Source organism: Salmo trutta, chromosome 12 (assembly GCF_901001165.1).
Source record: "Salmo trutta chromosome 12, fSalTru1.1, whole genome shotgun sequence".
Classification (NCBI taxonomy): Eukaryota; Metazoa; Chordata; class Actinopteri; order Salmoniformes; family Salmonidae; genus Salmo; species Salmo trutta.
In genome coordinates, this window is record NC_042968.1 from 60282868 (window position 1) to 60300432 (window position 17565).

The 17565-nt window shown below is 42.5% G+C and overlaps 1 long non-coding RNA gene across 1 annotated transcript; it reads left to right on the plus strand.

Moving 5' to 3' along the window:
• Positions 1-13505: 13505 nt before the first annotated feature.
• Positions 13506-14233, plus strand: LOC115202737 (uncharacterized). The gene is made up of 3 exons (XR_003880037.1): positions 13506-13767; positions 13874-13941; positions 14182-14233. It is a non-coding gene; the product is annotated as an uncharacterized LOC115202737 (long non-coding RNA).
• Positions 14234-17565: the final 3332 nt, after the last annotated feature.

Below are 17565 nucleotides of genomic sequence, written 5' to 3' on the forward strand. Positions count from 1 at the left end.
TCATACTAAGTTTATTCTGCCCAAACCGATCTGGGCTTAGACCAATACTTCCACAAAGTTTCCAATAATGTTCTGTTGAAATGATGAACACATACAATAGTATGAGCTGAAAGACGTGGCTGCAATGTAATGGATTATTGTTCTTTGGGTAAATTGCAGATCAGTGTGATTGCTGTTTTATATTAGTCCAGCTTTAAAGGGGTAATATGCAGTTGCTACATGTATTTTTGGACTTACAGTGCCTTGCAAAAGTATTCACTCCCCTTGGCGTTTTTCCTATTTTGTTGCATTAAATATATTTTTATTTGGATTTCATGGAATGGACATTCACAAAATAGTCAAAATTGGTGAAGTGAAATGAAAAAAATAACTTATTTAAAAAAATTCAACAACAACAAAAAAAGGAAAAGTGGTGCGTGCATATGTATTCACCCCTTTACTATGAAGCACCTAAGATCTTGCGCAACCAATTACCTCCAGAAGTCACGTAATTAGTTAAATAAAGTCCACCTGTGTGCAATCTATGTGACACATGATCTATCACATGATCTCAGTATATATACACCTGTGTTCTAAAAGGCCCCAGAGTCTGCAACACCACTAAGCAAGGGGCACCACCAAGCAAGTGGCACTATGAAGAGCAAGGAGCGCTCCAAACAGGTCAGGAACAAAGTTGTGGAGAAGTACAGATCAGGGTAGGGTTATAAAAAAATATCAGAAACTTTGAACATCCCACGGAGCACCGTTAAATCCATTATTAAAAAATAGAAAGAATATGGCACGACAACAAACCTACCAAGAGTGGGCCGCCCACCAAAACTCACGGACCAGGCAAGGAAGGCATTAATCAGAGAGGCAACAAAGAGACCAAAGATAACCCTGAAGCAGCTGCAAAGCTCCACAGTGGAGATTGGAGTATCTGTCCATAGGACCACTTTATGCCGTACACTCCACAGAGCTGGGCTTTACGGAAGAGTGGCCAGAAAAAAAGCCATTGCTTAGAGAAAAACATAAGCAAACACGTTTGGTGTTCGCCAAAAGGCATGTGGGGGACTCCCCAAACATATGGAAGAAGGTACTCTGGTCAGATGAGGCTAAAAGTGAGCTTTTTGGCCATCAAGGAAAACGCTATGTCGGGCGCAAACCTAACACCTCACATCACCCCAAGAACACTATCCCCCTGTGAGGATGCTTTTCATCGGCAGGAACTGGGAAACTGGTCAGAATTGAAGGAATGATGGATGGCGCCAAATACAGGGAAATTCTTGAAGGAAACCTGTTTCAGTCTTCCAGAGATTTGAGACTAGGACGGAGGTTCACCTTCCAGTAGGACAATGACCCTATGCATACTGCTAAATCAACACTTGAGTGGATTAAGGGGAAACATTTAAAATCTTGGAATGGCCTAGTCAAAGCCCAGACCTCAATCCAATTGAGAATATGTGGTATGACTTAAAGATTGCTGTACACCAGCGGAACCCATCCAACTTGAAGGAGCTGGAGCAGTTTTGCCTTGAAGAATGGGCAAAAATTCCAGTGGCTAAATGTGCCAAGCTTATAGAGACATACCCCAAGAGACTTGCAACTGTAATTACTGCAAAAGGTGGCTCTAAAATGTATTGACTTTTGGGCGATGAATAGATATGCACGCTCAAGTTTTCTTTTTTTTGGTCTTATTTCTTGTTTGTTTCACAATAAAAATATTTGGCATCTTGAAAGTGGTAGGGATGTTGTGTAAATCAAATGATACAACCCCCCCAAAATCTATTTTAATTCCAGGTTGTAAGGCAACAAAATAGGAAAAATGCCAAGGGGGGTGAATACTTTCGCAAACCACTGTATAAATGCATGATATGTATCCAATGATTTTTGAAGAATATAACTTATAAACACGTCATGAGCTTGGTTCAACCATCGTAACCCATCAGAACCCAAAATATAAGCTTGTTTTACTCCTGTGTTAGTAAACAAAGTAAATGTAAACAAACACTGTATAACCTCAAAACATGGTTTAAACTATAATTGTAATACTATGGATGGTCAGTCCTTGCAACCACAGCTCTATCTATGAATTTGAGGGTGATTACATTTTTCCAGACCCATTCCTTGGGCGGGGAGTCAGCTTTGTTATTATTTCAATTGCAGATGGGCCTTTTAAAGGACCCATCTAATGTCTCTGTAGGGACATTATTAATTGACCTGTTCATCAGTAGAACGCCTGTCTCTATCCTCCCCCTCACTTGAGGGGCTGAGGGGTTTAAAGGTGGAATATAAAGTACAGATGACATATTAAACAGGCTTATAACGGAGAACATTTGAATGAGATTACACTGGGAAGACAAGGGGTCTGTCTCATCGAGACTCAAATCCTCCGCTTCAGATACTGAGACTCAAAGACTCAATGTTATTTACGCACACACACACACACACACATATACAGTATATACGCAAGACACGCACACACATATACTAGATTGCCAAAAGTATTTGGACACCCCTTCAAACGAGTGGATTTGGCTCTTTAAGCCACCCTACGAGGCTGCTTAGGGGAGGATGGCTCATTTTAATGGCCGGAACGAAGCAAATGGTATGGCATCACACACCTGGAAACTATGCGTTTGATGTATTTGATACCATTCCACTGATTCCGCTCAAATGGCCACCCGGAATATTTACATTGATCCCCCCCCCCCTTTTTGTTTTTACACTGCTGCTACTCGCTGTTTACTATCTATGCATGGTCACTTTACAAATTACCTCGACTAACCTGTACTCCCGCACATTGACTCGGTACCCCATGAATATAGCCTCGTTGTTGTTATGTCATTTTTGATATTTTTTTTAACTTAGGTTTATTTATGAAATATTTTCCTTACTCTATTTCTTGAATTGCATTGTTGGTTAAGGGCTTGTAAGTAAGCATTTCACGGTAAGGTCTACACTTGTTGTATTCGGCACATGTGACAAATAACATTTGATTTGATATGATTTTAGTCATTACCACACGCCTGTTCTCCCCATTTAAGGTGCCACAAAGTTCCTGTGTAAGCCACACCCATTGTTGACAGGTGTATAGAATTGAGCACACAGCCATGCAATCTCCATAGACAAACATTGTTAGTAGAATGGCCCGTACTAAAGAGCTCAGTGACTTTCAACGGGGCACCGTCTTGAATGCCACCTTTCCAACAAGTCAGTTCTTAAAATATCTGCCCTGCTAGAGCTGTTCCAGTCAACTGTAAGTGCAGTTATTGTGAAGTGGAAATGTATAGGAGCAACAATGGCTCAGCCCCAAAGTGGTAGGCCACACAAGCTCACAGAATGGGACCGTTGAGTGCTGAAGCGTGTAGCGCGTAAAAATCGTCTGTCCTCGGTTGCAATACTCACTACTGAGTGCCTCTGGAAGCTGCCACTGGAAGCAACGTCAGCACAAGAACTGTTCGTCGGCAGCTTAATGAAATGGGTTTCCATAGCCGAGCAGCCGCACACAAGCGCAATTCCAAGCGTCGGCTGGTGTGGTGTAAAGCTCGCCGCTATTGGTCTCTGGAGTGATGCATCACGCTTCACCATCTGGCAGTCCAATGGACGAATCGGGGTTTGGCGGATGCCTGGACAACGCTACCTGACCCAACGCATAGTGCCAACTGTAAATGCTCTTGTGGCTGAATGGAAGCTGTAGCAATGTTCAAATCTAGAGTGGAGTCTGATATAGCAGCAAAAGGGGGGACCAACTCCATATTAATGCCCATGATTTTGGAATGAGATGTTCGACAAGCAGGTGTCCACATACTTTTGCTCATGTAGTGTATACCAAGACACAAGCACGCGTGCGCACACCCACACCCCACCCACCCACCCCCACAAACACACACCCACACCCCATCCACCCACCCCCACAAACACACACCCACACCCCACCCACCCACCCCCACAAACACAGACCCACACCCTCCCTGTGCTGTGACGGAGAAGAGAAAGTTACTCACAGAAAGTTCTCACTTCGAGAGAAAGTGCTAAGAACTTTTGTTGAAGTTTTATTGAGTAGCAGCAGTTAATTCAGTGCTGTACCCTCATTATCCTTGGTTTATGAATCCATTCTAGCTGCAGTATTCCGTGTTATGAACCCAGCTGAGGTAGTTTACTACAGCTTCAGGGCTGTATCAGCAGTAGGGAGCAGTAAAGAGAGAGTGAGAGAGAGCGCCTGTGTGTGTATGTGTATGTCAGACACAGGAGATTGGTGGCACCTTAATTGGGGAGGACGGGGCTCGTGATTATGGCTGGAGCTGAATTGGTGGAATGGTATCAAATACATCAAGCATATTCCATGTACTCCGTTCCGGCAATTATTATCATCCATACTCCCCTCAGCAGCCACTGGTGTCCACTGGTGTCAGAGTGTGTGTGTGTATGCGCACGTATGTGTGTGTGTGTGTGTGTCTGTCTGTCTGTGTGTGTTTTTTATGTATCAGTAGGAAGTTGGGATTAATGAATAGGACAACTCATAAAACACAAAGCCAATTGAATCTGCCGTACTTTTTCGATTATTCCAATCCTTCAATTTTATAACTTTTACAACTCAGAATGACTACCATAGCCATATCACATTGTATATTGAGTACGTGTGAGGTGAAGTATTGAATATGCATTTGTGCTCCTTTACAGCAAGAATGCCTCAGTGACCAGTCTACAGTTTTTCTATTTTATTTCTCAATGTATTTCATCGCAAGGGAATTAGATGTATCTGCATCAGTGACAGAGAAGTAATAACAATTGTGACTAACGTCAATAAGTGTTCAGAAAACTCAACAATAAGCAGAAAAGGCAAAATGTCATTATGTTTTGTGTATTCTTTTTATTATTCTTTCAGACTTTCCCTCCCTCCCTCCCTCCCTCCCTCCCTCCCTCCCTCCCTCCCTCCCTCCCTCCCTCCCTCCCGTGTGTGCTACCCCTCTGCCACTGCACCCAGTCTATTGCAGGGTAATGGCACTGAGGGGGAATAAGAGAGGGGCAGAAGAGAGGTAGCTATTAAGGGACGGATGAAAGAGGGAGAGAAAGAGGAATGCCATATATTTGCAGGCCCTATTGCCGTCCCTTGGAAGAGAAGAGAAAATGAACAAAATCCAAGAATCTGCATGTCTTTGCCTAAGCAGCGGGATTTACATGCAAAAGCACAGAGATGGTCACATTTACAGTACCTTCGGAAAGTATTCAGACCCCTTGACATTTTCCACATTTTGTAAGGTTACAGCCTTATTCTAAAATGTATATATTTTTAAATGTCCTCATCAATCTACACACAATACTCCATAACGAAAAAGCAAAAGCAGGACGGAGATGGTCACACATACAGTGCCTTCGGAAAGTCTTCAGACCCCTTGACTTTTTCCACATTTTGTTAGGTTACTGCCTTATTCTAAAATTGATTTTAAAAAAATTCCTCATCAATCTACACACAATACCCATAATGACAAAGCAAAAGCAGGACGGAGATGGTCACACATACAGTACAGTGCCTTCGGAAAGTATTCTGACCCCTTGACAATTTCCACATTTTGTAAGCTTACTGCCTTAATTGATTTAAAAATAAATCCCTCATCAATCTATACACAATACCCATAATGACAAAGCAAAAGCAGGACGGAGATGGTCACACATACAGTACAGTGCCTTCGGAAAGTATTCTGACCGCTTGACTTTTTCCACTTTTTTTTATCCCTCATCAATCTACACTCAATACCCCATAATGACAAAGCAAAAACAGTTTTTTGAAATATTTGCTCAATTATAACAAATTTAAAACTTAAATATTTACGTTTCCATAAGTATTCAGACCCTTTACTCAGTACTTTGTTGAAGCACTTTTAGCAGTAATTACAGCCTCGAGTCTTCTTGGATATGATGCAAGAAGCTTGGCACACCTGTATTTGGGGAGTTTCTCCCATTCTTCTCTGGAGATCCTTTCAAGCTCTGTCCAGCTGGAAGGGGAGCATTGCTGCACGGCTATTTTCAGGTCTCTCCAGAGATCTTCGATTAGGTTTAAGTCTGGGCTCTGGTTGGGCCACTCAAGGACATTCAGAGACTTGTCCCGAAGCCACTCCTGCATTTTCTTAGCTGTGTGCTTAGGGTCGTTGTCCTGTTGGAAGATGAACGTTCACCACAGTCGGAGGTCCTGAGAGCTCTGGTTCTCCCTGACCAAGGACCTTCTTCCCCGATTGCTCACTTTGGCCGGGCGGCCAGCTCTAGTCTTGGTGGTTCCAAACTTCTTTCATTTAAGAATGATGGAGGCCACTGTGTTCTTGAGGACCTTCAATGCTGCAGACATTTTTTGGTACTCTTCCCCAGATCTCTGCCTCAACACAATCCTGTCTTGGAGCTCTACCGACAATTCTTTTGACCTCATGGCTTATTTTTTGCTCTGACTTGCACTGTCAACTGTTGGACCTTCTATAGACAGGTGTGTGCCTTTCCAAATCATGTCTAATCAATTGAATTTACCACAGGTGGACTCCAAAGTTGTAGAAACATCTCAAGGATGATCATTGGAAACAGGATGCACCTTTCAAGTCTCATAGTAAAGGGTCTGAATACTTATGAAAAATAACGTTTTTATTTTATTTATTTTTTATTTGCAAAAATGTCTAACACCTGTTTATCAAATCAAAATGAAACAAAATTGTATTTGTCACATGCGCCGAATACAACAGGTGTAGACCTTACAGTGAAATGCTTACTTACAAGCCCTTAACCAACAATGCAGTTTTAAGGCAATTTAAAATACATATATAACAAATAATTAAGGAGCAACAATAAAATAACAGTAGCGGTACAGAGTCAATGTGCGGGGGCACCAGCTAGTGGAGGTAACTGAGGTAATATGTACATGTAGGTAGAGGTAAAGTGACTATGCATGGATAATAAACAGAGAGTAGCAGCAGCGTAAAAATGCGGGGTGGGGTGCGGACAATGCAAATAGTCCAGGTAGCCATTTGACTAACTGTTCAAGAGTCTTATGACTTGGGGGTAGAAGTTGTTAAGAATTATTTTTGACCTAGACTTGGCGCTCCAGTATCGCTTGCCGTACGGTAGCAGAGAGAACAGTCTATGACTTGAGTGGCTGGAGTCCTTGGCAATTTTTTGGGCCTTCCTCTGACACCGCCTGGTATAAAGATCCTGGATGGCAGGTCACTGATCTCCTCCATATAGGCTGTCTCATCGTTGTCAGTGATCAGGCCTACCACTGTTGTGTCGTCTGCAAACTTAATTATGGTGTTGGAGTCATGCTTGGCCATGCAGTCATGGGTGAACAGGGAGTACAGGAGGGGACTTAGCATGCACCCCTGAGGGGCCCCTGTGTTCAGGATCAGCATGGCAAATGTTGTTACCTACCCTTACCACCTGGGGGCAGCCCGACAGGAACTCCAGGATCCAGTTGCAGAGGGAGTTGTTTAGTCGCAGCGTTCTTAGCTTAGTGATGAGCTTCGAGGGCACTATGGTGTTGTATGCTGTGCTGGAGCAAATGAATAGCATTCTGACGTAGGTTTTCCTTTTGTCCAGGTGGGAAAGTGCAGTGTGGCTGCTATAGAGATTGAATCATCTTTGGATCTGTTGGGGTGGTATGCAAATTGGAGTGGGTCTAGAGTTTCTGGGATAATGATGTTGATGTGAGCCATGACCAGCCTTTCAAAGCACTTCATGGGTACTTTGGTTGTCATTTAGGCAGGTTTCCTTGGTGTTCTTGGGCACAGCGACTATGGTGGCCTGCTTGAAACATGTTGGTATTACAGACTCGGTGAGGGATAGGTTGAAAATGTCAGTGAAGACACTTGCCAATTGGTCAGCGCATGCTTTGAGTACATGTCCTATCAGTTTGATATCAGTTTGTCTCTGTGAATGGTTCGTCCTCTGACAAATCAATTGTAAATTTCGGTGTTCCTCAAGGTTCCGTTCTAGGACCACTATTGTTTTCACTATATATTTTACCTCTTGGGGATGTCATTCGAAAACATAATGTTAAATTTCACTGCTATGCGGACGACACACAGCTGTACATTTCAATGAAACATGGTGAAGCCCCAAAATTGCTCTCGCTAGAAGCCTGTGTTTCAGACATAAGGAAGTGGATGGCTGCAAATTTTCTACTTTTAAACTTGGACAAAACAGAGATGCTTGTCCTAGGTCCCAAGAAACAAAGAGATCTTCTGTTGAATCTGACAATTAATCTGGATGGTTGTACAGTCGTCTCAAATAAAACTGTGAAGGACCTCGGCGTTACTCTGGACCCTGATCTCTCTTTTGAAGAACATATCAAGACTGCTTCAAGGACAGCTTTTTTCCATCTACGTAACATTGCAAAAATCAGAAACTTTCTGTCCAAAAATGACGCAGAAAAATTAATCCATGCTTTTGTTACTTCTAGGCTCGACTACTGCAATGCTCTACTTTCCGGCTACCCGGATAAAGCACTAAACAAACTTCAGTTAGTGCTAAATACGGCTGCTAGAATCCTGACTAGAACCAAAAAATTTGATCATATTACTCCAGTGCTAGCTTCCCTACACTGGCTTCCTGTTAAGGCAAGGGCTGATTTCAAGGTTTTACTGCTAACCTACAAAGCATTACATGGGCTTGCTCCTACCTATCTTTCCGATTTGGTCCTGCCGTACATACCTACACGTACGCTACGGTCACAAGACGCAGGCCTCCTAATTGTCCCTAGAATTTCTAAGCAAACGGCTGGAGGTAGGGCTTTCTCCTATAGAGCTCCATTTTTATGGAATGGTCTGCCTACCCATGTGAGAGACGCAGACTCAGTCTCAACCTTTAAGTCTTTACTGAAGACTTATCTCTTCAGTAGGTCCTATGATTAAGTATAGTCTGGCCCAGGAGTGTGAAGGTGAACGGAAAGGCTGGAGCAACGAACCGCCCTTGCTGTCTCTGCCTTGTCGGTTCCCCTCTTCCCACTGGGATTCTCTGCCTCTAACCCTTTTACAGGGGCTGAGTCACTGACTTACTGGTGTTCTTCCATGCCGTCCATGGGAGGGGTGCGTCACTTGAGTAGGTTGAGCCACTGACGTGGTCTTCCTGTCTGGGTTGGCGCCCCCCCCTTGGGTTGTGCCGTGGCGGACATCTTTGTGGGCTATACTCGGCCTTGTCTTCGGACGGTAAGTTGGTGGTTGTAGATATCCCTCTAGTGGTGTGGGGGCTGTGCTTTGGCAAAGTGGGTGGGGTTATATCCTGCCTGTTTGGCCCTGTCCGGGGGTATCATCGGATGGGGCCACAGTGTCTTCTGATCCCTCCTGTCTCAGCCTCCAGTATTTATGCTGCAGTAGTTTATGTGTCGGGGGGCTAGGGTCAGTCTGTTACATCTGGAGTATTCTCTTGTCTTATCCGGTGTCCTGTGTGAATGTAAATATGCTCTCTCTAATTCTCTCTTTCTTTCTTTCTTTCTCTCGGAGGACCTGAGCCCTAGGACTACCTGGCATGATGACTCCTTGCTGTCCCCAGTCCACCTGGCCATGCTGCTGCTCCAGTTTCAACTGTTCTGCCTGCGGCTACGGAACCCTGACCTGTTCACCGGACGTGCTTGTTGCACCCTCGACAATTACTATGATTATTATTATTTGACCATGCTGGTCATTTACGAACATTTTAACATCTTGACCATGTTCTGTTATAATATCCACCCGGCACAGCCAGAAGAGGACTGGCCACCCCTCATAGCCTGGTTCCTCTCTAGGTTTCTTCCTAGGTTTTTGGCCTTTCTCAGGAGTTTTTCCTAGGGAGTTTTTCCCAGCCACCGTGCTTCTTTCACATGCATTGCTTGCTGTTTGGGGTTTTAGGCTGGGTTTCTGTACAGCACTTTGAGATTTCAGCTGATGTACGAAGGGCTATATAAATAAATTTGATTTGATTTGATGTCCTGGTAATCCGTCCGGCCCTGCGGCCTTGTGAATGTAGGCCTGTTTAAAGGTCTTACTCACATCGGCTAGGGAGTGTGTGATCACACAGTCGTCCGGAACAGCTGATGCTCTCATGCATGCTTCAGTGTTGCTTGCCTTAAAGCGAGCATATAAGTTATTAGCTCATCTGGTACGCTCGTGTCACTGTATTCTGTAATAGTTTGCAAGCCCTGCCACATCCGACGAGCGTCGGAACCGGTGTAGTATGATTTAATCTTAGTCCTGTATTGATGCTTTACCTGTTGGATTCAATCTTAGTCCTGTATTGATGCTTTGCCTGTTTGATGGTTCATCGGAGGGCATAGCGGGATTTCTTTTAAGCGTCCAGCTTTGAGTCCCGCTCCTTGAAAGCGGCAGCTCTACCCTTTAGCTCAGTGGGGATGCTGCCTGTAATCCACGGCTTCTGGTTAGGGTATGTACGTACAGTCACTGTGGGGACGACGTCATCAATGCACTTATTGATGAAGCCTGTGACTGAAGTGATGTACTTCTCAATGCCATCGGAAGAATTGCGGAACATTTTCCAGTGTGTGCTAGCAAAACAATCCTGTTGCTTAGCATCTGCGTCCTCTGACCACTTCATTTTTTGAGCGGGTCACTGATACTTCCTGCTTTAATTTTTGCTTGTAAGCAGCAATTAGGAGGATAGAGTTATAGTCAGATTTGCCAAATGGAGGGCGAGGGAGAGCTTTTGTCTAAGTGTGTGGAGTAAAGGTGGTCTAGAGTTTTTTTTCCCTCAGGTTTCACATTAAACATGAGGTAAAACGGATTTAAGTTTCCCTGCATTAAAGTCCCTGGCCAGTGGGAGTGTCGCCTCTGGATGAGCATTTTCATGTTTGCTAATGGCCCTATACAACTCGATGAGTGCCATCTTAGTGCCAGCATCAGTTTGTGGTGGTAAACAGACAGCTACGAAAAATATAGACGAAAACTGTCTTGTTAATTAGTGTGGTCTACAGCTTATCATGAGATACTCTACCTCAGGCGAGCAAAATCTCGAGACTTCCTTAATATTAGATTTTGTGCACCGGCTGTTATTTACAAATAGACACAGACCACCATCCTTTTGTCTTACTGGAGGCAGCTGTTCTATCTTGCCGATGACAGTAGTTAAAGCAAGGGGCTATAGCAGCACACAAGTAGACTACAAATGTATTCTGGACCGGGCATGCCCTGAGCTCGTGAAGTGAGTGCTAGTGGAGTGCTATTGGAGTGCAATTGGAGCGGGCGAGAAGGCCGATGCTCCAGCCTTTGGAAATCTCGCTCAGAGCTCTACTCTCCGCTCTTCGCTCCGCTCACATCCTCTGGTTCAGACACTACAGACAGAAGTTGGCGGATCGGCTGTACTGACTTCAGATGAGCCCCAAGAAGCTTTTGGAAGTCGTAGAGCAAAACGGAGAACACCATGGTGTTCGTGAGAGTCTCGTCTTTCCATAGAGGCGTCATAGTTTGTAGAACAAACCATTCGGATACTACAGATGATTTTGTGAGAAGACCAATTTTCGGGAATGTCTCCTGGTCTGACAAACACCACTCTAGCTCTGTCACCTTTCACCGCAGATGTGGAAATGCAACGTAGGCGGATGTGGTGGATTGAGACGCATCCAATGCAACAAAACAGACAGCTCTAGCTTAAATGGACAGATGTTTATGCTAATTCGATTTCTGCGGGAGCGCAGATATTGACTTTGGGGGGTTTTAATAGGCTAATTGCACAGTATTATTAGGGGTCGCATGATAAGTATAAATAATGCATAGGCCTACAGTGCATTGGGAAAGTATTTAGCCTCCTTTCCTATTTCCTCATTTTGTTACATTACAGCCTTACTCTAAAATGGATTTTAAAAAATCCTCATCAATCTACACACAATACCCCACAATGACAATGTGAAAACAGGTTTTCAGACATTTTTGCCCCAAAAAAATGAAATACCTTATTTACATAAGTATTTAGACTCTTTGCTATGAGACTCGAATTGAGCTCAGGTGCATTCTGTTTCCATTGATCATTCTTGAGATGTTTCTATGACTTGACAGTCTACCTGTGGTAAGTACAATTGATTGGACATGATTTGGAAAGGCACACACCTGTCTATATAAGGTCCCACAGTTGACAGTGCATGTCAGAGGAAAAACCAAGCCATGAGGTCGAGGTAATTGTCCGTAGAGCTCCGAGACAGGATTGTGTCGAGGCACAGATCTGGGGAAGGGTACCAAAAATGTCTGCATCATTGAAGGTCTCCAAGAACACAGTGGCCTCCATCATTCTTAAATGGAAGAAGTTTGGAACCACCAAGACTCTTCCTAGAGCTGTCTGCCCGGCCAAACTGAGCAATCAGGGGAGAAGGGCCTTGGTCGGGGAGGGGATATTTTAAGCTTTTTTATAAATATCCCTAGCAACAACAGAATAAACAAATGCTCAATTACATACTGTACCTACAGTAGAAAATATAATAATATTCTCATTAGGCCCTAATCTATGGTTTTCACATGACTTGGAATACAAAAGAGCATCCCAAACAGGCTCAATGCGTGGCATTTCTGGTGAGTACGCAGACCATGGAAGAACTAGGACATTTTCAGCTTCCAGGAATTGTGGGTTAGGGTTATCATGCTATCATGTTAGGCCTTGCATTATCATGCTGAAACAGGAGGTGATGGTGGCGACAATGGGCCTCTCGTCACGGTATCTCTGTGCATTCAAATTTCCATCAATAAAATGCAACTGTGTTCATTGACCGTAGCTTATGCCAGCCACACTAAGTATAATTCAACCATGCTCTCCAGCAAAAAGCTTTTCATACTCTGCCGACACCTCATATGTTAGGCATAATCTATTGGCCATCCTCTCAGCAATGGTCATTTTACCATAGCTATCAATAGCTATATTTGTTGGCAAGTATGCAATTACACTCATTCATATAGCGGTGGCAGTCATTCATTATTACACCTTGTCATGGGTAACAATGCGAGGCACTCAGCAGACCGGCATTGGGTCTGACACTCTTTGGCATGTGTCGCTATCGCTTCGTATTGCTGCATGCGTGACTGGGTTTGATGCAAAGCAAGCGTCTTATTGTACCATACAAAACGCATTACAGCATGTGTGGTTGGGTTCTACATACAAGTATACATGTAGCATTTCATCTAAACAGTTTAGCAAATGTTTGATTCTGGTGCTCAGTGCACCATGCTTTATTGAAAAATGTCAAATCATACTTTCCATTACAGCATAATCTTACTTTTGTTATATTCCTTGCAAACCTCTCTTTTACATCTAATGAATCATTGTTTTCTATCTTTAGATTCAAGATTTAAATAATTTACACACACAGGTTTCAACAAAATAATGTACAAGAATTCAAAGATGACCACAATAAGCCAATGCACCTATGCTGAAAATATTTCACAAATCTTAACATAAACCATTAGTCAAATTAACCCCAGAATTGGTATATAAACTCAATAAATTAAGTCATTACTTTAAGAATTATTACCTGCTGTATTCAAAGCACTAGACCAAACTTCACTTGCATCATCCTTGTGGTATTGAGAGATAAACATGGTAATGCTTTCACTGAAAGCAGGAAGATAGTTTTTACATGATAGAGTGCTTGCTTTGTTATGCAACTGATCTTGTGTTCTTTCTGTCATCCTGTGAACCCCAGTCATTGCTGCTTGCAACTATGTTCTTTATTACTTGTTCTTACACTGAGTTCAGAGAGAACATCAGAAGAGACCAGAGTCTGATATTCCCGGTGTTCAGTCTGCTCCGAATTATCCTGTGGACCTGTCCTCAATATTCAGGGTGAGCTACGCAATTAAACATGTTTTAAACATTTTTACGATTTTACAGATTTTAAAAGTGCAATTAAAACAGCCTTTTAATTTGTAATTCCTTTGAACTGTTTCAGTCACTTGAGGATGATGTAACTTTTGTGAGGGATGAGCTGAAAAAAACTGCATTGTTGGTTAAGGGTTTGTAAGTAAGCATTTCACTGTAAGGTCTGCACCTGTTGTATTCGGCACATGTGAAAAATAACATTATATTTGATTTGATTAATGTTTTATGCATTGTTTGGTCACTCAAATGACTTGGCCGTGATCTGTCAACTAAAACTCCAATCTTCCCTGAAGATGTTTCAGTGTGTGTTTGAGAGAGTAGCTGAGCAAGGAAACCCAACACTTCTAAATAAGATTTACACAGAGCTCTACATTACAGAGAGTGAAAGTGGAGAGGTCAACATCAAGTGAGACAGCATCAAAGAAACCAGCGACACAGGTATTAATTAAAATTATATTCAAACCCTTACCTCGACAAGACAAAACTATCAGAACTGTGCTGACAAAGGGAATCGCTGGCATTGGAAAAACAGTCTCTGTGCAGAAGCTCATGCTTGACTGGGCAGAAGGAAAAGCCTATTCATTTTTCCACATCCTTTTCGGGAGATTAACTTAAAGAAACACAATTTGATGGTACTTCTTAAAGGCCCAGTGCAGTCAAAAATGTGATTTACTCGTGTTTTATATATATTTCTACACTATGAGGTTGGAGTAAGGTTGTGAAATTGTAAAAATGATGATAGTGCCCTTATAGTGTAACTAATCACCAGACGGTAAATTAGTTAAAAGACCAATAAGAAATAAAGGTCCAAACCTCTGTGCCTATAACAGAAATTTTACAATTTTCCCCTCCCAATTAGACCACTCCCAGACAGTCCCAGCAAAATTCCTGCTTGAGAAATTGCTAATTTCTAAAACAACTACAGTACCAGTCAACTACAGTACCTACTCATTCCAGGGTTTTTCTTTATTTTTAATATTTTCTACATTGTAGAATAATAGTGAGGACATCAAAACTACGAAATAACACATATGAAATCATGTAGTAACCAAAAAAGTGTTATTTTATATTTGAGATTCTTCAAAGTAGACACCCTTTGCCTTGATGGCAGCTTTGCACACTCTTGGCATTCTCTCAACCAGCTTAATGAGGTAGTCACCTGGAATGCATTTCAATTAACAGGTGTGTTTTGTTAAAAGTTAATTTCTGGATTTTCTTTCCTTCTTAATGCGTGAACAGACGATCTCTGTATGTGTGGTTCCTACCGTGAAGCATGAAGGAGTAGGTGTGATGGTGTGAGGGTGCTTTGCTAGTGACACTGTCAATTATTTATTTGGAATTCAAGTCACACTTAACCAGCATGGCTACCACAGCATTCTGCAGTGATTCTCCATCCCATCTGTTTTGCGCTTAGTGGGACTGTCATTTGTTTTTCAACAGGACAATTACCCAAAACACACATCCAGGCTGTGTAAGGGCTATTTGACCAAGAAGGAGAGTGATTGAGTGCTGCATCAGATGACCTGGCCTCCACAATCATCAGACCTCAACCCAATTGAGATGGTTCGAGATTAGTTGGATCGCAGAGTGAAGGAAAAGAAGCCTACAAGTGCTCAGCATATGTGGGAACTCCAAAACTGTTGGAAAAGCATTACAGGTGAAGTTGGTTGAGAGAATGCCAAAAGTGTGCAAAGCTGTCATCAAGGCAAAGGGTGACTACTTTGATGAATCTCTTTATATAAAATATATTTTGATTTGTTTAACACTTTTTTGGTTACTACCAGTGGTGCAAAAACTACCCAATTGTCATACTTGAGTAAAAGTAAAGATACCTTAATAGAAAATGACTCAAGTAAAAGTGAAAGTCACCCAGTAAAATACTACTTGAGTAAAAGTCTGAAGTCTAAGCATCAAAAGTACATTTAATTGCAAAAATATACTTAAGTATCAAAAATAAAAATACAAGTACAAATAATTTTATTCTAAGCAAACCAGACGGCACAATGTTCTTGTTTTTTTTCTTTATGGATAATTTACAAACAAAACATTTGTGTTTGGTGAGTCCTCCAGATCAGAGGCAGTAGGGATGACCAGTGATGTTCTCTTGATAAGTGCGTGAATTCCTGTCCTGCTAAGCATTCAAAATGTAACAAGTATTTTTGGGTGTCAGGGAAAATGTATGGAGTTAAAAGTACATTATTTTATTTTGGAATTTAGTGAAGTTAAAATAAAAGTTGTCAAAAATATAAATAGTAAAGTATAGATACCCCCAAAAACTACTTATGTAGTACTTTAAAGTATTTTACTTAAGTACTTTACACCACTGCTTGCTCCATGATTCCATATGTGTTATTTCATAGTTTTAATGTCTTCACTGTTATTCTACAATGTAGAAAATAGTAAAAATACAGAAAAACCCTTGAATGAGTAGGTGTCCAAACTTTTGGCTGGTACTGTAAGTCTGCTGTGAAAATAGGTCCCTGAAAACGGAAACACAATATAGCACCACCCTACAGAAATAACTGTTTTGCTATGCATATTACATTTAACATACTACAATACAAAACAATTAAATGCCATTCAATGCACTTAGCAAGATCATATGATGTTTATAATAGCATTGTCTCCCCCATCAGATTGGACCCAGTGACAGCGTGCACACTCCTCTTTCTGTATGAGAACAGAATATTGACATGGGTGGGAGAGAAGCAGCCATATCCTGACCATCCAGAAAGGTTTGAGCACTCACAATGTGCTGTGTAGAGGGTCTGACTGGATGCTGCTCCTGGGGGACAGAGTGAAGAGGATGGGCTCATGTAGGAGTGACATATGAAAGAATCAGAAGGAAAGGAGAGCATGATGACTATCTCCACTATGACACATCCTGGATTCTTAAGTGCCCTGGTGGCAATTATACTGCCTGTCATAATAGGAAGAATACTGACATGCATGTCTTCTACTCTTGCTCCGACACAGTAGGAGTGTATCTGGACAGAGTCTATTGTAACACATTGATCCACCTGCACACATAATACCCGACAGTCACTGAGCCTCTCTACCCAGGGGTTTGGTTTGGCGTTCACTCCTCAGTGTCCCTGTGCCAAGTAGAACTCCGCGTCCTGTGTCCAGAAGGAACACCTTCAGGAAAGTCACACTCCTGTTCAAACACAACTGTGGGACATGACGGGGCACTTTTGGCTTTCATCATGGCAGACAGCGGAGCGTTGTACTTGTCTAGTTCATTCAGTGCAGATTTGAATAACCCCTTTCGCAAAGATACACCTTTTACAACGTCCATTGTTCTAGAGACATGGGTTGGACACGTAACCTCGGGAAGTACGGGTGCTGAAGGTGCTGCAGCACCCCCTGGTAGTGAGATTGTAAAACTGTAAGAATTTGTGTCGCAATAAAAAACGATGAAACCATTTTTCTGCTGTATTATTGATATAAATAATAATGGGATTGGGGTAGGGGAGAGAAAAAAAACATTTGATATTTATATATGGGGCCCATTCCGCATGGAGAGCTCTCATCTCTGTTTTGTAATCGGTTTGCTCGTGATATTCTGGTGAAGCTGTGGGACAGCATGTAAGGGGGGGACGTCACTAAATCATGAACTAATGCTCACACGTGTGGTTGCTTGCAAGACTCTGCCCGGGAATTTGAGAAAGTGAAATGAGGCAAGCAGGTCTTGGCGGTGGGAGCTTTGCTTTGATCTACGTTGGGCTTGTCGTCTTCGCAAGTGTCCGCATTGCACTCACC